Source organism: Muntiacus reevesi, chromosome 5 (assembly GCF_963930625.1).
Source record: "Muntiacus reevesi chromosome 5, mMunRee1.1, whole genome shotgun sequence".
Classification (NCBI taxonomy): domain Eukaryota; kingdom Metazoa; phylum Chordata; class Mammalia; order Artiodactyla; family Cervidae; genus Muntiacus; species Muntiacus reevesi.
Genome location: NC_089253.1, coordinates 5,249,416 through 5,274,736, shown reverse-complemented (window position 1 = coordinate 5,274,736; position 25,321 = coordinate 5,249,416). Strand labels below are relative to the sequence as shown.

The following is a 25,321-nucleotide window of genomic DNA, read 5'->3' as shown; positions in this document are numbered from 1 at the left end:
TTTACTAGTGTGTTTATTTTATTTTTCAGACTTTATCCCCTCTATATTTTATTTTAGATAATTTTTATTACTATGGCTTCAAATTACTATTCTTTTCTTCTCAATATTTAGTCTTCTTTTATTTCCATCAATAATAGTTTTCAGTGAAGACATATTTTTCATTTAAAGAAGCTGGGTTTTGGGTTGTTTTATTTCTTCTGTTTCTCATCTTAACTTGTTCAATATTTGATCTACACTCTTGAACATATGGAATAGTTACAATTTCTGTTTTAATGTTCTTCTTTATAAATGTTTTATCTGTATCATTTCTTTTAACAATATTTTTATTCATTATGAATTCTATTTTCCTACTTTTTTGCATACCTAACTATTTTTACTATATGTAACACATTGTGAGTCTTACCAGTTGAATGCTGGACTTTAAAAAATTGTTTAAATATTCTTAACCCTTTTAATGGTATATAACTAAGTTACATGAAAAAATTTTTATCCTTTTCAGTTTTGATCTTATGCTTTAAGTAAAACCAAATCAACCTTTAGTCTAGAAATAATTTTGCCCAGCTGTGCACCAATACCCTAGTAGTGATTTATTTCACTCTGGCTACTTATCGTCCTCTGTGAGTCTGGGTGTGTGTGCACTCAGTCGGTAAGTCATGTCTGACTCTTGTGACCCCGTGGACTGTAGCCCTCCAGGCTCCTTCTGCCCATGGGCTTTCCCAGGCAATAATACTGAAGTGGGTTGCCATTTCCTCCTCCAGAGGATCTTCCCAGCCCAGAGATGGAAGCCACATCTCTTACGTCTCCTGCATTGGCAGGCAGGTTCTTTGCTGCAGTATCACCTGTGAGTTCTAGGGGAGCTCCGGTTCTGCTCTTTTTGAGTGTTTCTGTTCCTGGTCTTGTGTGTGCATGCGCTTGATAAGTTCTGGCTGAAGATTTCAGGTGTGCATAGGGGGTCTTCAGATCTATTCAGCATTCTATTTCTGGCATTGTCTTCTTTCTGAAGAGAGCCGTGGCCTCCTATTTTTCTTTGGATGTAGGATATCATTTTTTGGTAGCTTTTGGCATGTTTTTGTTGATGATTGTTCAGCAATGAGTTGTGATTTTGGTGTTTCTGTAAGAAAAGCATGAGCCTGAAACAAGGTGGGACCCTGTAGGGCTCCCAGGGGTGGGGGCCCTTTGGTTCCCCCTTTCTGGTAGGCAAGACTCCAGCCTCCAGGACTTCCCCTGAATTCCAAAAGGTGGGCCAAAACAGTTGCTAATCAAGGCAGGAGCAGCCAAGAAATCACCTGAGGCGAGATTAAAGGGACAGAGAAGGTCATCAAGATAAGGAGATCTGACCACCTGACAGGAGATTAAAGGAGTGCAAGCCCTGCTCACTCTGGTGGCTCAGAGGTAAAGGACCTGCGTGCAGTGTGGGAGACCCAGATTGGATCCCTGGGTTGGGAAGATCCCCTGGAGGAGGGCATGGCAACCACTCTAGTATTCTTGCCTGGAGAATTCCACAGACAGAGGAGCCTGGTGGGCTCGCAAAGAGTTGGACAGGACCAAGTGACTAACACTTTGACTTTCACTTTTAAGCCCTGCTCATTCACTAACCTGGTCAGCCCCCATCTTTGAACCACTGTTATAAAACCCTTCATCAAATCCTCTGGGGTTGAGACACAGTTTTTCAAGGCAGGAGCCTGATGTGTCTCCCTTGGCCTGACAAAGCAATGGGCTAAGTCACCTAAGTCCTGTCCAACTCTGTGCAACTCTATGGACTGTAACCCGCCAGGCTCCTCTGTCCATGGGATTCTCCAGGCAGGAATACTGGGGTGGATTGCCATGCCCTCCTCCAGGCAAAGAAATAAAGCTATCCATTTCTATTTCACCTAAAACTCTCTATCCAAGATGTGATTCGGAACCTGGGTGTGGAGAGGCTGAGCTTTGCTAACAAGCTCACAACCTTCTGCTCTGGCATCTTCTCAAAGGACCCAAACCTTTCTATTTTATTATATTTTTTACATTGCAATATAATACAAATATGGAACAAAGAACTGCTTCAAAATTAGGAAAAGAGTACATCAAGGTTATACACTGTCGTGCTGCTTATTGAACTTATATGCAGAGTACATCATGCAAAATGCCAGGCTGGGTGAATCAAAAACTGGAATCAAGCTTTTAGGAGAAATATCAACAACCTCAGATATGCAGATGACACCATCCTAATGGCAGGAAGCAAAGAGAAACTAAAGAGCCTCTTGATGAAGGTGAAAGAGGAGAGTGAAAAGCTGCCTTAAAATTTAACATTCAAAACACTAAGATCATGGCATCCAGTCCCATCACTTCATAGCAAATAGATGGGGAAAAAATGAAAACAGTGGCAGATTTTATTTTCTTGAGCTCTGAAATCACTGCAGATAGTTACTGCAGCCATGAAATTAAAAGATGTATGCTCCTTGGAAGAAAATTTATGACAAACCTAGACAGCATATTAAAAACTAGTGACATCACTTTGCCAACAAAGATCCATATAGTCAAAATTATGGTTTCTCCAGTAGTCAAGAATGGATGTGAGAGATGGACTATAAAGAAAGCTGAGCGCAGAAGAACTGATGCTTTCGAATTGTGGTATTTGAAGAAGACTCTTGAGAGTCTCTTGGACAGCAAGGAGATCAAATCAGTCCATCCTAAAGGAAATCCACCCTGAATATTCATTGGAAGGACTGATGCTGAAGCTGAAGCTCCAATACTTTGGCCACATGATGTGAAGAGCCAACTCACTGGAAAAGACCTTGATGCTGGGGAAGATTGAGGGCAGGAGGAGAAGGGGTTGGCAGAGGATGAAATGGTTGGATGGCAACACCTACTCAAAGGACATGAGTTTGAGCAAGCTTGGGGAGATGGTGAAGGAAAAGGAGTCCTGGCGTGATGCAGTCCACTAGGTTGCAAAGAGTAGGACACGACTTAGTGACTGAAGAACAGCAAATAATCTCTCCTAGAAATTTTTATTTTATTTTAGGAAAGTTTAAAGTTTGTATTTTATTTTAGGAAATCAAGACACTTAGAAATAAATCAAACTTATTTAAATACCAGGTATGTATAGAAAAAAAAGAGAATCTTCTTTTAATACCATTGATGTACATGTTGTCATTAGATCATAGAACTTTGAAGGATAAAATTAAAGCTTTGCTGTGTACATAATGAATAATGTGATATGTTCAAATGATGATTTTAAATACACACATGCACACATACATATGCATGTATCTGCATGTTTATAAGTGTGTCTTATATATATATGTGATATTTATGCATGAGGAGAAATAGAAATATCTATATACATTCAAAAATAAATGGATAAAGTATGAAGCTGTATAAATTTCAGACAAAGGATATTTCAAAATGAGAAAATACCTAAAATTTATAATCTCAGTTTACACAGGTAGGATGATAGAGAAAAAAGACCAATTTCTATTTGAAGCAAGCAGAAGGAAACAAATAACAAAAATTATAGCAGAAATTGAAACCGAAAGCAGAAAAGCATTAGAGAAAATTAGCGAAACCAGAAGCTTGTTCTTCAAAAAGCTCAATTAAATTGATAAATTTGCAGTTAGATGAAACAAAGCAAGGATGGTTTTCTTCTCATTGCTATTCAACATCATACTAAAATTCCTACTTAGTGCAGTATGAAAAGGTAAGGAAATAAAAGGTATATAAATTAGAAAGAAATTAAACACAGAAAAAAAAATGCTGGAACTAATAAGTGAGTATAGGAAGGTCACAAGAAACAAGATTATAGACAAAAATAAATAGCTGTACTATATACTGCAATGAGCAAGTAGAACTTGAAAATTAAAAATATGCATAGATATGTGCATGGGTTAGTATATACACATATATTTCCCTATTTTGTCAACTGAGAAGGTCTAGAAGAGAACTCTCCATTAAAAATGAGCATATCTAGTGCCTGTATCTTGGTTTCTTGAACTATTTCTTGTACATGAAACCAGGGATCCTTGGAGAAATGGCTGACTATAGGACTGGAGCAGGAGATTTACAAGATGTGCCTAGAGCATTTTGGCAGTGCCAGAAAGTCTGAAAGTGCTCATAAACAAACACACACCACATGACGGGGGTATGTCAAAGAGACACAGCCAACTGAAAGAGCTCCCAGTGGCTGAAAGCTGGAACAGTTTGAGCAACAAAATAAATGGTTTTGTGTTGAGTTACAACTCCAGTATAAAATAAATATTCATGAAACTCTGTTGAAGTAAGTGGAAAAATAAAATAAGTGAAGAAGCAAACAGATGGGGGCTAATCTCTTGCAGAAGAATTCTTAATGATTCATGTAGATACTGATTCGAGGAGGTGGTGTACTGCCCCTTACTCCTTATCTGTGAGCTGTGCGTAATGACTTCCTTACAGAGGTGAAAAAGGGCAAGGGAGAAACGTACCGGAGAGTCTTGTCAAACACTACCTCAGTCATATGATCACACTTAACAAGAGTAGTAACTTATATCAATAAAATATTCTCTTGATACCATGTGATAACATTGGCACTTTATCTCTGGGTCCGTCCCAAGTTATAAACCCAACTTAATCACGAGAAAAGCATCAGAAAAATCACAATTGAGGGACATGCTAGAAAACATCTGACCACTATTCCTGAAACTTATGAGATTATGTAAAAGGAGGAAATTCTGAGATATTGTAACAGCCAAGAGAACCCTAGGATACATGAAGTTCCTGGAACAGAAAAATGACATTATATAAAAATCAAGCAAACCTGAATAAACCACAGGTGCTTCAGTGGCAAAGAATCCACCTGCCAAACAGGAGGCCTGGGTTTGATTCCCCTGTTGAGAAGATCCCCAGAGTAGGAAATGGCAACCCATGCCAGTATTCTTGCCTGGGAAATTCCATAAACAGAGGAGCCTGTCGGGCTACAGTCCATGGGGTCGCAAAAGGGTCATACATGATTTAGTGATTAAACAATGATAATTGATATTTGTTCATGAGCTGGAACCAATGTTCCATATTAATGTCAAGTGCTAATAAAAGGGGAAATACGGGTCAGGTACTCTGTATCATCTTTGTAACTTTAGAAATTTGATACTCTCCTAAAATAAAGATGTATTTAAGAAAGAAAATAAAAGCAAAAGGATTGATTTGTCAACCAGGATATTCTTGAGCCAACTGCAAAGTTTTAGGACCTGAGAACTTCCATATCTGGGAAGAGCAGATGTTAACAGTGTTAAGTAGGCCTTTACAAGGCAATTGGAGGATGCTCTCATAACTTTTTTGTGGTCTCAGTTCCTATAATTTTCTACTGTCTATAATTTATCTCTCCATTCTGGAAGCGTCTTAGGAACATGTAAACACTCCCTATTGTCTCTAACATTAAATAAGGCTTGCATTATATAATATTCCTTCTGAAACTACTATTCAACTTTTTTTCTGGGACCTCACTGTTCATTTCAGAAAAGTTGGCTGCAATAGTAATTGGCTTCACTTCCTCACTCTCCATAGTATACTCAGACTATTTGGTCTGCATCATGCCACTAAAAATACTCTTGTCAACATTACCAGTGACTTCCAAACATTCAACTCAAAGATTTGCTTATCTGGTTTTATCCAAATTCTCAACAACATTTGGCACAAATAACTCTCCCATCTTCTGGAAACACTCTTATTTTGATTTCATCATAACACACAACTTTTTTTTCCTGCCTTACTGGCTTTTTCATTTTAGGCTCTTTCCCATACTTCTCTTTTTCTGTTAGACCTCTAAATGTTACAGTACATGAGGGCTCTATCTAACATCCTCCACTGCTCTTCTTTATTAGAAGAGTAAATAGTACTCTTCTAAGTACTATTTACTTAGGTGGTTGCAACATTTCCATTTAGTTATTAATACATATTTCAAATTCAACAAAGTCAAACAACTCTTATTTTAATTCCACTGATTTATTTCTCTTTGCCTTTCTGTATCTCAGTAAATGGTACAATCATCTATTCTGTTATTCAGTAAACAAACAAAAAATTTTCCAAATCATTGCCAAGTCCTTCTGATTTAACTTGCAAACATTACCTGTTTCCATCTAATATTCTCCATCTACACCACTAACATCTCAATTCAATCATTTTCACCATTTACATAGGATCCTGTAAGACCACTTAACTAGGTATCATTTATCAATGTCTACTTATCTGTCTATCAATGTTCTATGGTATTTAAACAAAATTTTCTTAAAAATCCCTACCCTGCGTGCAGATGGTAACCAACATCTTTCTACAGGGTATCTGCAAATATGTGCGTAGACTTCAATTTTTATAATATTTTCTATCCCTTGGTTTGTAAACCTGATGAACTCTGGTTTAGAGTTCATGTATTTTCAGAGTTCATGTATACATTTAGAGTTCATGTATTTTTCCTCCCCTAGTTGTTTTCTTCTCTGACACATGGCATTGTGATATGGGACACAGTCCTCTTACAAGGCTTTTTCTCAAGGACACTTACACAAAGCATAGATGTAAATCTTTACCAACATTTGAGGTATTAGGGAAAACCACAATGGAGTACCAAAAGACTCAGTGTTAGATGTTGTTATTATTAAGAATATCCCAAACATTCTCTGTGCTCATAATCTTCTTAATAGTGATTTTTTCCCCTCTATATTCACAAATTGCAATTGTCATAGCACGTTTTCTTCTCTTACTTAGTTTTCTGTGTACTGATATTCCTATAAATTTATCTTGCAGTCCAGCTTACATACAATTTGCTACACTGCCTCTTTCCAGACCATGTCTCAGTGGAGGCAGGCAGGTGAGAGAGGGAGGGCGTCCTACATCTTTCACATTTAAAGTCACCTATCAAATTATTTTTCTAAATGAAAACCACCTACTCCAGAGAGAAACTATTCTACTCCTTAAGGCATAAAAGCAAGCATTTTAAAAGCTCTAATATACAGATATTTATTAAAACATTTCCTAGCAATGGTATCCTTTGGCTATGCAATACACTCCAGAATTTTAAAAATACGCAACCTGGTCCTCATATTTTGTCCTTAATGTTTTCTCTTAAATCCCCTTGTGCATGGCATGCTGTGGTCAAAATGGTAAGTTTCTCCTTCTTTAACCAGACTGCAACCTTTCATGCTTCTGTATATTGCCTCATACTTGTCATTTTTGTCAGGAATATCCTTCCAGTTGACCTCCCAGGAGAGTTCGTGTGTTACGCACAATTCTCATATTATTCTCTTTAGGCCCCAAGTAGAACAACGTGCTCTTTTGTAGGTTCCTCAGCTCCTTCTTGTCTGCACCACCAATCAAACTGGATTATAATTATTGATCTGAGAATCTTTTCTTCTTGACAAGACTGTGTATCCCTTGGAAAAAAAATTTTTTTGTACCCCAGCAGCAAGGAGTTCTAATTGTCAATATACATTTATTTTCACTCAGTGACTGTTTTCAATGCACAATTATACTAATTCTTTATTTTGTGGGTTCATAAATGACCTTTATTCATTTGACCCTTTGGATCTCTTATCCTGAAAGAAACATCTTCACAATTTCATGTCATCTTTTTAGATGGATCTACTTTAAGCTTGCTCCTCAATATCCCTATATTTTTAGGGATGATACCTAATCTTTCTAACCCTCATTTATTTCTCTGTACAATGGGCATCATAGTGTCATAATTATAGCTTTTTTGTGAAATACCTACTAGATGATACTAAAATAAATATTCAAAAATGTTTATTAGTAATAAAGAACCAGCTGCATTAATAAAGGAATTCTGAAAATACAGTTCAGTTCTAGGTACCATGTCAAGTATTGTAAGTCCAGTTTTTGTCCTCCAATTCTTACCTTCCCCCAAATTAACTCCTCCAAAACTATAATGAGTAATTTCCTCTTTGAAGAGGACATTTTCTTTTTTAGATTAAATAATTAGAAATATCCACCTTTCCCTTCATGTTTTGACCTCTGAGCTTGTGCTTGTAAGCAATGTTTAAAGCAGGTGTTCTGTCTCAAGGTTGGAATAGCACATCTTTGAATTATTGAACAATAAACAATAACAATAAACAATAAACATTGTTTATTGGCTATTGCTAAAACTCATATGGCAAAAACAAAAACTTTAGAATTTATGCAGGAATATACATGTGGGTTGCTATGGTAAGGTAATTTTTGGAGTTCCCTGAAATATTGTGAAGGTAGTTATGGATTATACCTTGTAAATTTTTTATTTTGTGCATTTTAGTCATCTCTTTTTGGTCCATAATGGATGCATGTTTTATAAAACCTCTTATTTTTTTGTGACTTGAAATATTTCTATGATGGGAAACAATGGGTTGAAATTCAATAGTCTCATGTCTGTTAATGATTATTTTTGTTCTCAGATTTTCTGATATGATAAAATTAGGTTTTAGTTGTCACAAAATGGATTCCATCTTTTTGTCTTCTGAATGAAATTGTTAAATTATTTCAAGCTGTTCAGTAATTAAAAATAATTTGTTTGCCAATTTGGACACAGTTGATTCAGACCAGAGCCTTCTTGAAATCAAATAACATAAACTAGTTTTTTAGCCAAAGGAACAAAAGAATCAGATTAAGCTACTAAAATATTCAGATAGTCTAATTGTGCTTCTGGAAGCTAGCTAAAAGAGTTAAGCAAGACAATATCAGATTCTTTTAAAGATAACAATGGGTATTTGACATATGAATATGTGCATAAAAACATCAACATTCTACATTAGAGTGCCAGAGAACAACTTCCAAAGAAAAGTCTCACCCTTGACCACACCTGAGAGGCTTCCTCTAAATTTGGAATATTCTGCTTCATCAGTGTTTTTACCTGGAGTCTTAGGCCACGGGACTTTATTTTGACAGTGTTGTTTATGATGGAGCCTTGCCCAGGTGGTATCAGCTTGACCTCTGGAGGGGCTGGAGACTGAGTAACTAAAGTCAGCCATGCTGATGTGACTGACCCCCTGGACACCAAGACTTGAGTAAGCTTCCCCGATCAAGAATACTTTACGAACACTGCCACACATCATTGATAGTAGAAATCAGTGCTATCTGCATGATTCCACTGGGGAGAAGACAACTGTAAATCTGTGCTATTATCTTCTGAACTTTACCCTCCATAAATTTTCCTTTTGCTGATTTTAGTCTGTGTCTTTTGCTGTAATAAACTGTAGCCATAAAGATGATGGCTTTTCTGAGTTCAGCGCGTCCTTCCAGAGAATGATCTGACTTGAAAGCAGATTTGGGGATCTACCAACTGCATTTTTGTACATGCAGTCTTGGGTGGTCCCGTGGTTGAGAATCCACCTTCCACTGAGGGGGTGTGGGGGATGTAGGTTCCCTCCCTGAGATTCCACACGCTGTGGGGCAACTACAGAGCCAGCACCCAACAAGAAAGAAACCTTTGTGCCGCAGTGAAAGAGCCCACACGCTACAGCCAAAGAACGCCACACACAACTACAACCTGATACAGCCGAATAAATAATTAAATGCATTCTCCAGTAGCTAATGGTCACTCTCCTTTTTATACAAAAACTGCTTTAATTTTCTCTATAGAGCGTTTTAGAACTGTTTATGTATTTATTCTGTTACTTATATCAAATGTCAGGAGACGACCCACAGGGAGTTCAGCTTGGTGCTCTGTGATGTCCTGGACGGGTGGGATGGGGTGGGTGGGAGGACAGTCTAAGAGAGAGGGTAGATATGTACACATGTAACAGACTCACTTCATTGCACTGCATAGAACTTTTACCTATTTTAGACAAAGACCTTTTCTGAGGGTATATAACTATATCTCCAGCGCTTTAGAGCAATACATAATACAAGAAGGCATTCAATAAGTACTTTTTAATTGAGTGAATTGATAACTATCTACCTTGATCCTATTATTTCTTTACTGTGTTAAGAAAGTAAAACTGTTTTCAGGTGATGTCTACCAGTAGCCATCTTACCACCCTTATAAATGTCCCATGTCAGCCACCACCCCTTTGATCCCATTCCCTTTAGAGCAAATTTCCACAGAAGAGTTGTCCAGTCTTATAATCTCGATTTCCTTCCTTAAATTTTTCCTAAATTCAATCCCATTAAATTTTTTTTCCTTTTTGTCTCTACAGAGATCCTGACTATCCAATGATCTTCACATTGGTAAATAAAATAGTCAAGTCCCAGATGTCTTACTACTTGACCATCACTGGTTTTTGTCAGAGTTAATCATTCCTTAATTTTTGAAAGATTATCTTTTTTTCTGACTTTCAGGAAAAGGCAGATCCTGGTTTTCCACCTAACTTTTGGCTGGTATGTTTCATAATCTTTTGTTCATTCTTTCTTTAGTTCTCATTCTCTAAATATTGGAATATATCAGGATTTGTTCTTGGAGTTCTTGTTTTTTCTATTTACACTTATACCCATAGAAATCTCATACATTCTCTTGTATGTATATGCATAATTGAATTACTTTGCTGTACAGCAAAAATTAATATGACATTGTAAATCAACTATACTCCAAATAAAACAAAAGTAAATAAGAAATAAATTTGCCTATTTCAGCCAAGGTTGTTATTATTATTATTATTATTATTTGGTTGCCATATTCATTTCCTTTTTAAATATTCCATTTCCCTGTGTAACAGGAAAATTGTTTTCCAATAAGGCAAATGGATTATAATTTACTCCCTGAAAATAAACATGACATGTTATGACAAAAAGAAATTCACACATTCTCAACAATCCTAAGTATCATATCTATGCTGATTATTTTAAATTTCTGATTTCCATGTCAGACCTCTACTTTAAACTCTGGACTCATTTATTGAACCACTTAATGTCTTCAGCTGGGTATTCAGTAGACAAGCCAGACTTAGAAGTCTAATTTTAAACTTCCAAATATTCATTGCCAAACTCCTGATATCCCCCCCCCCCCCCACATTTGCTCATCCAAAATTTTTCTCTATCTCAATGAACGGTAACTATACACTTACAGTTTCTTGGTCAAAACCCATGAGCGCTCCTTAATTTTTCTCTTCATTCTTTCTCCTCGTTCATTAGGAAATTCATGACTTGTACCTTTAAAGGTCTGCTATCTCTCTCTACCTTACTATCCTAATGTCACCACTGTAGGTCTAATCATCTAAGCCAGTATCATCTCTTACCCAGATCAGTATTACTATTAGCCCCTAATTGTTTTTCCTGCCCCCCGACCCCTCTACATTTTACTCACAGCAATTAAATGATTAAATAAATGGTAGCACAGCAATTAAATGATATTGTTGCAGTGTAAGTTAAATGAGTCATTTTTGTTCTCAGGACCCTCAAATGGCTTTATTAAAGGAGACGTATTTCAAATAGCCTTTAAAACTACATGAATCTGTAGCTTCCCTTCATTCATTATCTCATTACTCCCTGATGTTATCTTCCACTTCTTGCTTCTCTTTTCCATATGCCAGTCACCCAGTTCTTGTTGGCTGTTCTTTACACACTCTGATACTTTGGCCACCTGATGTAAAAAGCCAACTCATTGGAAAAGACCCTGATGCTGGGAAAGATTGAGGGCAGGAGGAGAAGGGGGCAACAGAGGCTGAGATGGTTAGATAGCATCACTGACTTAATGGTCATGAATTTGAGCAAACACCAGGAGGTAGTGAAGGACAGAGAAGGACAGGCGTGCTGCAGTCCATGGGATCACAAGGAGTCCGGCATGACTTAGAGACTGAACGACAACAACACAGTCCAGGGATACTTCTTTCCCAGGATCCTTACACTCACTGTTCACACTGCTTGTAAGGATGCTCTTCACGTTATCTGTTTGGCTGATCCTCTGACCTCTGTTAGTCCTTTCATCAGGCATCACCTTCTTAATGAGACTCTTTCTTGTCCCTCCAGTTGAACGCGCAATCCCCCACACACCTCCATCAGTATTTCAGAACTTTCAGGCATTCTACTGTGATTTCTTTTCTCTTTTCCTTGTCATTTCTCTAAAACATGGTGGGTCAACAGTTACTCCTCATTTTTGTATATCTCTTATCTCTTCACTAGAGTATAAGTTCCATGATGGCAAGATCTATATTTTTAGTATTATGTAAAATAACACCTGGCATATAAAGGTCATTCAATTTAATTATTGATGATTAATCTTTCTGTAAAAGAGACTTTTTTTTAAAAACCAGTGAATTAACTAAATAGATTTTGAATAAAAGTCACTATAAAAATGTGCAGCAATCACTTACTGATTAGCACAGGGAATTCTGCTCAATATCCTGTAATAACATAGCTGGGAAAAGAATTTGAAAAAAGAATAGATACATGTATAACTATATCTGTATCTATCTATATATATCCACCTGCAAGGCAGGAGACCCTGGGTTCGATCCCTGTGTTGGGAAGATCTCCTGGAGAAGAGGATGGTTACCCAGTTCAGTATTCTTGCCTGGGGGATCTCATGGATAGAGGAGCCTGATGGGTTACAATCCATGAGGTCACAAAGAGTCGGACATGACAAGCTACTAAGCATACACACACACACACACACACACACACACAATAAAAGTTTAAAAATGTGGAATAAGCATGTGGAATAAATTTTCAGCCTCAAACTCCCCTATTTTCTAACAGAGTTGGTTACCCAAATTTTTTAATCTGTCAAATTATCAGTTTCTTGAAAAATGGCTATAATAATATAATTTCTAAAAATAATTGTATGGGGATTGAATCAGGTAACTTATAAAGTGGTGTTGGATATTTTAGTAAATTTTCAATGATGTTGGTTCTCATTGTTTCTTAGATATGTTGTGCAGTGTGTGTCAGGGGATAGTCTAGAAAATAATGTCAATTAATGCGGTGATATTTCCATTTTTTCTTCTTTCATTTGGACAGACTGAGATGACAGTAAAGGAGAAATTTGTCAGGCATCCAGTCTTTGATATGCTAGAGAAGAAACCCTAGTTGTGCAAAACTAAAGAGCAGCATCTTCCAAGCTTTGCAGCTGTGAGATAATCATAAGCTTGGGAACATTCTGAGCCAGGAAGCTGACAGCAAAGTGTTTCCAATTCGCGATAACTGCATTTGCCTTATAAAGATTGCAGTTGTCTAATGTCATCCCCCTTACAAGATGGTACCTTTGCTGAATGGATTTGGGGAGGCAGAGACAGCCCCAAAGATATGTGATCACCATGGCCCTGTAATTGGGCAGGCAGGTTAACTGGTCAGGCTGTCCCTTCGGTTCTGACTATTTTGAAAATGAAAAGAAATGCAAGGTAACTGTAGCCCTATTACCAATTGCCTTGGAAAAGACAGTCAATTTTCCTTTTGTACTTAGCAGAAACACCAGTGGTATCACCTAGGGGGTGGGGAGACCTTATTGTCTAGGTGTAATCAGTGTGGTCTGAGGGCTTTGTGAACTGTACATTCATTTGTAAGTGGAAGTATTCCCAAAAGTTTACTTGTCATTGCCTTTTAGTGAAAAATGATTCACTTTCTGTGCCAGTAGTATCTACAGATTATATAATGTTCATAACTAGGCTACTAAGATCTTAAACTCTCCATGCATTTAACATGAAACTTACATGAAAGATGCAGAACATTCTCACGAAAATGCTTTTTCGGGAACCCTCACCAATCCTTTCCCTCACTGTCAAATCCAAAATAATGCTAAGAGAGAAAAATTATACAGCAAATGCATGGAACTAGAGTGAATTATAAATTTTCTAACATGAATTCTTTAGCATTGCTGCCAAAAGCTGTTGTGGAAAGCTCTGTAATTTGGCATAAAGTGGGCTGACCCTGTGCTTTCAATTAGCTAAGAGAAACCACGCACATCTATATCGGCAATACAAGGATGGAAGAATATCTAAATTTTTGTATGTTGCTCGCTGAGTTGTAATTGGATTTGTCTCTGCTTGTTCTACAGGATAAGTTGGTTATTCCTTGTGAAGAAAGGAAAATAAAGGAGAAATAATATCTAGAAATAATGATGGTACCTCAGCTCTAGGAATGCATTTTTCAAGTGTTTATGTAATGTCATTTTTTTAGTAGTACACAATCCCATGACAGGGGCTTCCCAGGTGGTTCCATGATAAAGCAGCTGCCTGCCAAGGCAGGAGACATAGGAGACACAGGTTTGATCTCTGGGTCAGAAAGATAATCTGCAGGAAATGGCAACCTACCCCCCAGTATTCTTACCTGGAAAATCCCATGGACAGAGGAGCCTGGCAAGCTACAGTCCATACAGTTGCAAAGATGGAACTACACAACTGAAAGACAGAGCACACACACACACACACACACAATATGCCAGTGACAGGCATTAGCTCCAATTGCATTTAGTAGTCAATGTCAATTGATAAGTAGTCAATATAAATGAGGACGGGGGTAGAGATCTCATCAGGGTAGACAATTGTTCCTGAACTCTACTATCATTGTGTTTGACCTGCCTCTCAATTGTATGCTCTCGGTTGTCACTTGTCACTTCCTGTAACGAACTTAAGTGATATATTGACTCCTCAGGGATTTAACTGCTTCAAGTGACATTTCTTGAAATATGCTACTTAGTACTTTCACAAGTCTTCATGCTGAGTGTTATAACTCTCACTCTACACAGGATTGGTACTGGATGTCAGAAGACAGACTAGGAACAAAAGGAGGTGGCTAAGGGGAACAAAAAGAGTAATGACCTGGGATTTATTGCACAACCATTAACTGATTACTTTCTGTGTACTTCAGTGTACAATAAAAGCATCGTCCTGTTTCTCTCCTCAAGAAAATTCCAATTCAATAACCCATCAAGCTATCCAAGTTAAGCTCATTCTTTAGAAAAATATACTCTCTTAATTGATTTAAATCAGCAAGTGATTTGTTAAATTATTTGAAATAACTTAAAGAAGTTCTTCCCGAAAGGGAAATAGAGTCCATACTTGTAATAAGTCTGTTAGTCTAATTAAACAAGAGACTTCATTCCACCAGAGAAATTCTGCTGTTTTTTTGTTCACTAAGAATGAGGAAGGGGGAGGGACTCTCCCTCTATCTGTGATTCCTTCTAAATAATAACTCAACCTGCAAGGTCATCTCCACCTCTTTCCACAGCTAGTTGAATTTCTTATATAAAAGGCAAAAAATACCAATAACTTGAAGAAGGAATTCATAGGGCCTGGACTCCATCTCAGGCCTGTTCATGCTGACCATGCTCGGCCACCTCTCCAATGGACTCTGAACTCTGTGTTCAGTGTCTATGGAAACGACAATGGAAGGATGAACCCCTCTGGACAGGGGAACATTGAAGATCATATCCAGGTTACTCATCGCCTAAGTGAGCACATACACTAATCACCCCTTCCTCCAGACAGGCCGTAAATTTTCTGTACCTATCGGAGTGTAACCTCAGGCTTATTGATTATTGGCTAATTGTCTAACTGACTGAGCACATGGCACATGAATGATGGGGTTATTGGGATTGTATTTACCCTTCCTTTGTTTATGTAAGTCTCAAGGAATTTGGGGTGGTGTGTTCGGACATGTACACATGGGGTATAAAAGATTTTCACAAATGCTGGTCAGGGTCCTTGGCTAAGAGGAGACTCTGCCTTGGGCCCACCGATGTAATAGGCGGCACTCCACGACCTGCATTGTCCTTCTGAGTGAGTTTGTTTCCTGGAACACGTGGCTACAACAAACTGATTACTCTTAGTCACAATTCAGATTAAAAAAAATTTTTTTTTACAATTAAATAGTAGTTGCTAGCTCATACAATTCTGTAGAAGTTCTTATTCTAATGACGTTCTCTATTTTTGTCTCAGGTTTTAATAGGAAACCCTGCCAATTTGCCTCACATTTTTCTCCATAGCATCTCATCTGTAAGATAAATACTAGTGATTGTGAGCTAGGGTGACTTGACGTCTTCTCCCAGGTGGCTCAGTGGTAAAGTATTTGCCTGCCAATGCAGGAGATGCTGGAGATGCAGGTTTGATCCCTGGGTCAGGAAGATAACCTGGAGGAGGAAATGGCAACCCACTCCAATGTTCTTGCCTGGAAAATCGGTGGATAGAGGAGCCTGACAGGCTACAGTTCAGGGGCTGCAAAGAGTGGAACATGACTGAACACAGCAGAGAGACGCGGCAATAGGGCAACTTGGTGGGACGAGTTACGGTTAGAAAGCAAATGGCTGACTCTTCCAACCTGCTGCTTTCTAGCTAGAAGCTTCTGAATGGAGGGCACTTAAAAGTGCTTTTGTTAGTGCAAGGGTGAGAACACTGAGGCCAAATAACTGAAACACAGGCGTTCAGAACACAGCAATGTCTACCGCAGGGCCAAGCAAGGAGATAGGTGCTTCAGGCTCTAAAAAACCTTGACCTCTCTAAAGGGTTTTGGTTCAGCAAGGCATTCTTAAGTGCCAGGAAAGGCAGGAGGGCGGCAGGGTTTGTGGTCGCTTGTGCACAGTTCCGATTGGCTGATGGGGAGAGGAAAGGGCTTTGTCACAGGGGTTGATATTATCAGTCCTTAGGCTCAGGAGGCCTGGGGCTATGTGCTCACGGTCATCAAGTAGTTAACACCTTCCATTCGGTGGGGGATTTTAACAAAAACAGCTCAGGCAATGTGCATCAAATACTGTTATCTTGGTACTTCAAAGAGAAGCTGAAGTAGAGGATATGGGGAGGGGTCTGTCCCAGGAAGGCCAGAGGGTCTTACTTGTTACACTTCCTATTTATAGAAATGATGATTCTGATAATTTATGACAAATACTTTTATGTGTTTTTCAGGGTTCAGTCCTTCAGTTTGACCAGTTCTGCTCCGAGTTTATAGGTATAGTTACTAATATGGTGTAAGCAAAAATTTATAGAGCTCTGGAAGCCCTGGTGGCTCAGTGGTAAAAGAATCTGCCTGCGATGCAGGAGACAAGAGTCCGATCCCCAGGTCAGGAAAATGACAGGGAAATGGCAACCCACTCTAATATTCTTGCCAGGGAAATCCCATGGACAGAGGAGTCTGGTGAGCTAGAATCCATGAAGTCACAAAAAGAGTCAGACATGACTGAATGACTAAACCACCACCACCTGAGGAGAAGGCAAAGAGAAAGGCACAAGAAACGCAAAAAAGACATGCTCCTGAGACACAGAAATGATGCCTTTACCCTACCTCTCAGTGGAGTGGAAGAGGCAAGGGGCAGCACTTTGATGAAGGCTTTCTAATAGAGTGTTTGCATCCAAAGTCCCAGATAACACTGAAATTAATGTAACAAGCGGAGATAAGAGTTACCTAGAGAAAGGAGTAAGTCAGTTGCCAAACCAAGGGGAGAGCTATAGATCTACACACAGGGAACATAGCTTGAGAGAGTGAGCAGGAGTGCTTCCTTGACAATTTTTCAAGACAGGTATGTGACCACGGCAGATTTTATAGGCTATCAGCAGAAATTTATCAAAGGCCTGGATCAGACTGGGAAATTATAGTGTTGGCCAGTACAGGAGTTTTCTTGAATGTACTTGATAAGTATTCTCACCACTTCTTTGTGAAGAGGAAGGATCCAGTGTATATCCTTTACATTTTATTACATGTAAAAGTAATTCATGTGTTTGTCACCTGAATGCCATTAAGTACTCCAGTTATCTGTTGTCCATCTGGTCTTTAAACACAAACTGCCTTGAGTTCTCACTCCTTTTCTTATGTAAAGTTTAGCCGACCTCCCCAATGTCTTGCATGGATTGCAATATATTATAATATCATGATCAAATTCCTTTTTCCACTGAATTCTCAATTTTATACTCTTTGCTTGTTTTCTTTTCTCCACTTTTATATCCCTAAGCACAGAATATTTCCCCTTTCCTCCAAACCTCAGAGTCACTGACTAGACTCATTTGGTGAACAAGTCATAACTTAAAATTGAATCATCAAGCAACTCAGTCCTTTGGACTTTTGGCCATACCTGCTGCAGTCTCTTCTGCAACCTGTGCTGTGCCTTGCTAAGTTGTTTCAGTTGGGTCCAGCTGTTTGTGACCCCCACGGACTGTAGCCCTCCAGGCTCGTCTGTCTATGGGATTCTCTAGGCAAGCATACTGGAGTGGGTTGCCATACCCACCTCCAGGGGATCTTCCCGACCCAGGGATCAAACCCACGTCTCTTACAGCTCCTGCATTGGTAGGTGGGTTCTATATCACTAGCGCCACCTAGGAAGCCCTTGTCCAATACTGTCACAGATAAATTTTTCACAGGTACTTTCCTCCCAGTGATGCCTGAGAAGGCCATGTTTATCTGATCTTCCCTCCATCTGTCCCTCTTGATCCCTTATCCTCCAAATGTCTGATATTTGCTATATGCAATAATTTGTTGATTTCTGCTGCCACTAGTCCCTTTCACACTTTATAGGTGACAGGGCAGTATAATAATCATTTAGTATAAATAAGAAGCAATCCATCTAGGTGTATTTTGTCTCCCTCCCATCAAGCTTTATTGAGAAATAATTGGCATAATAACATACAGTGAGTTTAAGGCACGATGTGGTGATTTGATGCATATATATATATATATTGAGAAATGATTACCACAAAGGTTAGTTAGTACATCCATCGTGCCACATAACTACTAGTTTTTTCCCAGCAAGAATATTTAAGATATACTCTCCTACCAACTTTCGCATCTATAATACAAAATTATTAACTATAGGCACCATGGTATACATTAGATCCCCAGAACTTATTATTGGAAGTTTCTACCCATTGACCAATGTCTCTCCATTTCCTCTCCACCTCGGCCCCAGAAAACCACCACTCTACTTACTCTCTGATTCTGCAAGTTTGGCTTTAAAAACAATTCACATATTAGTGAGATCACACAACATTTATCTTTCTATGATTTATTTCATAATACATTCAAGGTATATCATGCTGTTGCAAATAGTAGGATTTCATTCTTTTTATGACTAAATAATATCCCACTGTATATGTATACCACATTTTGATTCATTCATTTGTTGATGGAAACTTAGGCAGTCTCCATGTCTTGGTTATTGTGAATAATGCTTCAATGAACATGAGGGTACAGATGCATAGTGCTAGTAATTTCATTTCCTTTGATGTACTTGCAGACTGGAGATTGCTGGATCACATGGTGTTGCAGAAACCAGTGCTTGAGAAGCCAAGCACCACACTGGGAGAGCTGGAGAACTCAGGTTTATTACGCCGGCGGGCCCCGAGGAGTTAACACTCCAAGCTCTGAGCTCTGAACAAAGGGGTTACAGAGTTTTTATAGACAGACTCTCGTGGGCAACACTAGCTGTTAATAGGCTGGTTTACACTAAGGGGTTTCACATGCAGAAATAGCCGTCAAGATGGGGAGGGGGATGTCTGACCTGGACAGGCATGATTAAGCAGGCTTGTAGGGGCCGGGTGACTGCAAAGAGCAGGACAAGGGTGAATGAGATAAACTCCAGTTTCCAGAATTGCAAGTCCTGACTTTCTGAGACTACATTACCTACCTGCTCTAGACTGCAAGGGACAAGCCGAGTTATGGAGGGAGAAGAAGGTTATGTAAAATTTTAACTTTCCCTCTTCATTCCCCCCTCTTGATGCTTCTATCACTCTTTGTAGAAAGCATCATCTCATGGTTTTGGTAGAACATTCAGAGCTCCCCATCATTTAGGGGGTTATTTTGATCTATTACCATTTGTAACATTATAGATTCAATCCGAGAGGTTATGAACTGAGTAATTGCATTGAGAATACACAGGCCAAACAAGAGCCCTGCAAAGAGCATGAAGGGAGGAGCAGTTAAAAGGAGAAGCTACGATACCCCGCTCCAGATATGGTTCCAGCTACCCCAGGAATTAGTTAGTTTCTCTCTCCTTTTTATGATTTGTTCCCTTAGTTGTTGGTCCATATCCCTGACTATTCCTGATTGGTTTACATAAAAGTGGCATTTTTCATTTAAGAAGAGGCAGAGTCCTCCCTTTCCAACTGTCAGGAGGTCTAGCCCTCTCCTGTTCTGCAAAACCACCTCAACCAGGGAGTTGAGTTGGTCCTGTGAGGCCACTAAAGGTTCGGCCACTCTCTCAATGTCGTCTGTGAAGTCTTTGGGTAGTGTATGGTAAAAGGCGATTGATAAAGCAATTCCTCCTATTCCCATACCTATCACAGCCATGATTCCCAGACCAACTAGTGGGGGTATAAACTGGTTGGCTCTTTTGGACCACATATGTGCTGCCAAATGTACGGTGAGAGTCTGGTTGTTAGGGAAAATATTTCTCTGGGGAGTGAGGAAAGTTAAGGTGCAGATACCCATCTAATTGACAGATAGGCATAAGTAAGCATCTGTTCCACAAACAAAGAAAAGGCCTTGATGGGGGTGACCCTGTTATAGCAAGGTACACCAAAAGGCTGCAAGCAGCCTGCACATAACAATAAGTGAACACTAGCAAAAAGTTTTCTCCCCACGGCTATAGCAACGAGCCTATCATGAAGGGGGATCCGCCATCCTGTGGAGCAGTTTAGTTAGGAGGGAGAATCGATCATAAGAGACTTCTAATAAGAATGAGGCTTCCCACTACAGTGAGATATAACAGTTAACTGCAGCTTCTGACCCAAATCCCAGTCCAGGGGTGTGACTGAAGCTAGTCCTGTAGCGAAGAGCACAGAAATAATAGCAATCAGGGTTAGAGGCCAGGGTTGACGATGAAAACCCATCGATATTTTGATAGTAGGATCCTCAAGCTTCCACCGTGCATTGGCCAGCCAGCTGCCGGAGTGTGGCTGGAGCAGGGCTCAGCGTCCTTCATGGGTGAGGGCCATTGTCTTTGGAACTAGACCTTGAGGAGGCTTTTGGGGTCCTGAACTGCTTTCCAGGGGCCCTCATCACAGGAAGCCGCTGCCTTCTTGACTCTGGTGTGGTGGTTCCAAGGGATGATGTATGTAACTTTATCAGCAGTAGGGGTTGTCAGGACGGCCGTGTGAGGACCAGTCCAAACTGGCTGAAGTGGTTCCTCTTTCCAGTCTCTGACCCGTATCTCATCTCCTGGCTGATGGGGATGAACCCAGCTCAAGGGAATGGGAGTTCTGTCTAAGGTTTCTCAGGCGATATGGTGGAAGACTTTTCCAGGGCCTGGAGGTTGGGACATCTCCATGTCAGCTAGTTGCTGGTGGTCTCCCTTGAGCTTTTCTATCTCTGGGGTGGTCTCCCATATAAGGTCTCAAAGGGAGAATAGCCTGAGGACCCCAGGGTGCACTTATGGAGAGAGAGGAGAATCCACAGGATGATAAGGCAGCTTGTTCCAGTGCTGTCTGGTGTTGGCTGGGGGATATTCTTGTCGGACTACTACTTGGAGAAGCAAACTTAACAAGGAAGTTAAAGATACATGGCCCAACGATTAAACGAAGTAGGAAAACTGCTGGGGGGCTAGTCAGGAGAACCAGGTCCAGACATTGGTTCGTGATATTAGTGTTTCTCTAGGTATGAGAAGATGCAAGAATTTGGACTCATAAAAATCTTTACCTGAGAACATCTGGCTATCTGAAGGCCTGTTTTTCTGGGTTTTCCCCAGAGCATAGAGTGCCTTATTTTTGTCTCCACCCTGAACTCCTTTCAAGGGGGTGGCGAAGGTCTGCATCTTGTAGTGGTCACATTTAATCTTTGCAGGGGCAGCTGGCAAGGGCCAACTTCTGGTCAGCAGGGCCCCTTCAAAGCCACACATGTGACCCTGTTCTGGGGGCATTTCATGGTTAGTGTGTCCTGCGGTGCTGGGAAGGCTCATTCCCGGGTCTAACAAAGATTCCATTGACAGACCACTCAACGTGTTGTCACTAGACCAGGCCTTGTAAATAACAGGAGTCTCTGGACCATACCTGTGCTACTAGACTCCTGGTCCAGGAAAATATTTCCTCTTGTTGCTTCTCCCCATATCTATAGTCACACTATTACAATTATTGATCTCATATGGAACTTCTTATCAGCATTTTATCAGAGGCTCAGTCACACATTTGGTAGCATAAGAAATAATCTGAAACAAGCTACATAGAAAATAATACAACTAGGAGTTATTAGTAAGGTCACAACCAAGAACTTAAGTTAAGAACTTTCATTGGGTATAGTCTGGTATACCCCAGGTCATCTGACTCAGTTAAATATTCAGTTCAGTTCAGTCACTCAGTTGTGTCCGACTTTTTGTGAGCCCATGAATCGCAGCATGCCAGGCCTCCCTGTCCATCACCAGCTCCCAGAGCTTACCCAAACCCATGTTCATCGAGTTGGTGATGCCATCCAGCCAACTCATCCTCTGTCGTCCCCTTCTCCTCTTGCTCCCAATCCCTCCCCGCATCAGGGTCTTTTCCAATGAGTCAACTCTAATTTAATTGACCTAAAGAAAAGTAAGTGCCTACATATCAAACAATTCTAAATACAAGAAAAATTAACTAAATAAATTTCAGATTCACATGAACTGGGAAACATCCAATATTAAATATCTAGTGTTAATGTTTACTTGTTAAAATCTAATAAGAAAGTAGGACGCATGTTTTTAATAAAGAAGATACAAAAAATAAAATTATATTTTATAAAGGGTCCCTCCAGTGGGTCCAGTGGCTCGGCCGTCTGGAGAGTTGGATCACTGGTCCAAAAAAGAACCCGGAACACCGTCAAGTGGCGCACCTCCTCATTCGTCTCGGGGTTCCTTCACTCCAGCCCAGCCGAGCCACCAGTCTGGCGGCTCAAGGTGTCGGCCTGGTTGGAATCTTGCCGGGGCCTCCAGAACTGTTGCAGAAACCAGTACTTGAGAAGCCAAGCGCCACACTTGTAGAGTTGGAGAATCAGATTTACTATGTCAGCGGGTCCAGAGGAGTTAACACTCCAAGCTCTGAGCCCCAAATGGATTATAGAGTTTTTATAGACAGACTGTGGGCAACACTAGCTGCTAATAGGCTGGTTTAAACTAAGGGGTTTTGCCTGCAGGAACAGCGGTCAACATGGGGAGGGGGATGTCTGACCTGGACAGGCATGAGTAAGCAGGTTGGCAGGGGCTGGGTGACTGCAAAGAGCAGGACAAGGGTGAGTGAGATAAACTCCAGTTCCTAGTATTGCAAGTCCCCACTTTCTGAGACTACATGACCTACATGATCTAGACTTTGCAAGGGGCAAGCAGAGTTACAGAGGCAGAAGAAGGAGGTTAGATAAAATTTTAATTTTTCCTCTTCAATGGTAGTTCTATTTTTAATTTTTTGAGGAATCGTCATACAGTTTTCCAAGTGGTTTATCAATTACATTTTAACCAAAGGTGCACAAGTTTTCCCTTTGCTATGTGTCCTCATTAACCCTTATCTCTTGTCTTTTTGATTGATATGATAACTCGTTGTGGTTTTGATTTGCATTTCCTAACAATTTACGATATTAAGTGATGTTGAGAATGGGATACAAAAAAAGGACTTCTTATTTGGCCGTCTTACTGATGTCAGTATCCACCTAGATGTTTTCTTAATGAACAACTATTTACCCTGGTAATGCAGCTTGTTCCCTAGAACACCACTCAGCAATAATTGTAGTTTTACTTCATTTTTTTTTTGGCCACATTATGTACAGCTTATGGGATCTTAGTTCTCCGATGACCAGGGATGGAAACCAGGTCACAGCAGTGAAATCACTGAGGCCTGTTATTTAAATGTTAAATGATGTTAATATTTAAATAAATATTATGGGACAATCCAGGAATTCCCTGTATTTTTAATATTTATTTTTCTTTCTATTTTGCCATGAAAGATATGTATCAGAAAGCATATATAGTTTTCATCACAGGTTTTGGATTATAGGTTCTGTCCTCCAGGTTAAAACTTGTAGATATAGGTAATTTTATTAAAACTTGATTAAATCATTGTCAAGAATTTGGTACTCAGAATGAGAAAAATTCACAAGCATCTTAAGACTACAATTAGAACATTTTACAAAGTTTGTCAAATCTCATGTTATCGTCACTGGGAGGTTTTTCTTTTGTTTTTGATATTTTTGGTGCTTGAGTGTGGATTCTATACACAGAAAATGAAAATTAGCTACTTTAACACTTGAAATTAGTATTTTCTTCATATTCAAATTTAAAAACCTTTTAATTCATATTTAGCTTTTAGTTTTTTAAATTTATTTTTAGTTGAAGGATAACTGGTTTGCAATTTTGTGTTGACTTCTGCCAAAGATCAATGTGGATCAGCCAAAGGTACTCATATGTCCCCTCTCTCCTGACCTCTCTCCCACCCCACCCTACACTCTAGGCTGTCACAGAACCCCGGTTTGAGTTCCCTGAGACATACAGCAAATTAAGCTCCAGTTTTTACTTACAAATGTTGTCATCTTATGTAATAAAGCTATAACATGTTAACAATTATCTTTAACAGCATTTACAATACTTAAGTTCTCTTAAAATTTTAAGCTGCCTTTGTAAATTTAACATAATCAGTTTTCTCCTTAAGGACTTAAACTACCTATCAAATAAAATCTTTCCAAGTACTTAAGTGAGTCATAAATCTAATAGATTCAACTTATTAAACATAAATGTGATAATTTTTATATTAATACTGTGTCAAATTTAGTCATTTTTAACCTTTATATTAAAGTCAAACCTTTCATTATTTACTAAAATATTTTCACTATAATACTAAAGTTAAGCTATTATGTACTCTAATGTATAATTTTATGTTAAGCAGGGGTATTTAAAATCTTATATATGTAAATATATAGATACACAAATTGTTCTTAAGCTTAACATAGTAAAATTAAAAGTATAAACACCATTATTTCTAAATTTTTACAATCCATTTAATATTAAACATTTTACACCCCAAGGAAACAATATTATTTCAAGCAATTCAGAATTATTTTCCAGACAAATTTTGGGTTGCATTCCTAATCTAGCTGAGGTTGCACATCAAACAGAGATTTTGGAGAACTGACATCTGAATGGTTCTTTTCAAGACAATAAGTGACACACAGAGCTTGCATTTATAGTTCCTTTGTATCAATTCCAAGTTCACACTGTCCAAATAATATTATCTTTTAGATACCCTGGATTTATGTTGGCTAATAGATTCTTCATAAATTCTACTTGAGTGTCAAACCATTGTAGATTGCTTCACTTGTAGAATAAATTTTTTTTTTAAATTGCTTATTTCATTCTGAATTATTTCCATATAATTCTCATCTGGAAGGGCTATAAATCTTAGGGATATTAAACTTACTTCTGATTTTATTCTTTATGTCTTGTGGTTTACTCTTGCATTATAATCAGGGCTCTAAACCACTGTAGTGGTTTAAAGTGTGGATTATTCATGCTCTTTCCAAGGGAATTATATATGTAGTCAGAGATACA

The 25,321-nt window shown here is 39.0% G+C and overlaps 1 pseudogene; it reads right to left on the bottom strand.

The window, feature by feature from the left end:
• Nucleotides 1-21,730, bottom strand: part of LOC136168729 (adenylate kinase 2, mitochondrial pseudogene) — an 84,648-nt pseudogene extending 62,918 nt beyond the window's left edge.
• Between the last annotated feature and the right edge of the window lie 3,591 nt (nucleotides 21,731-25,321).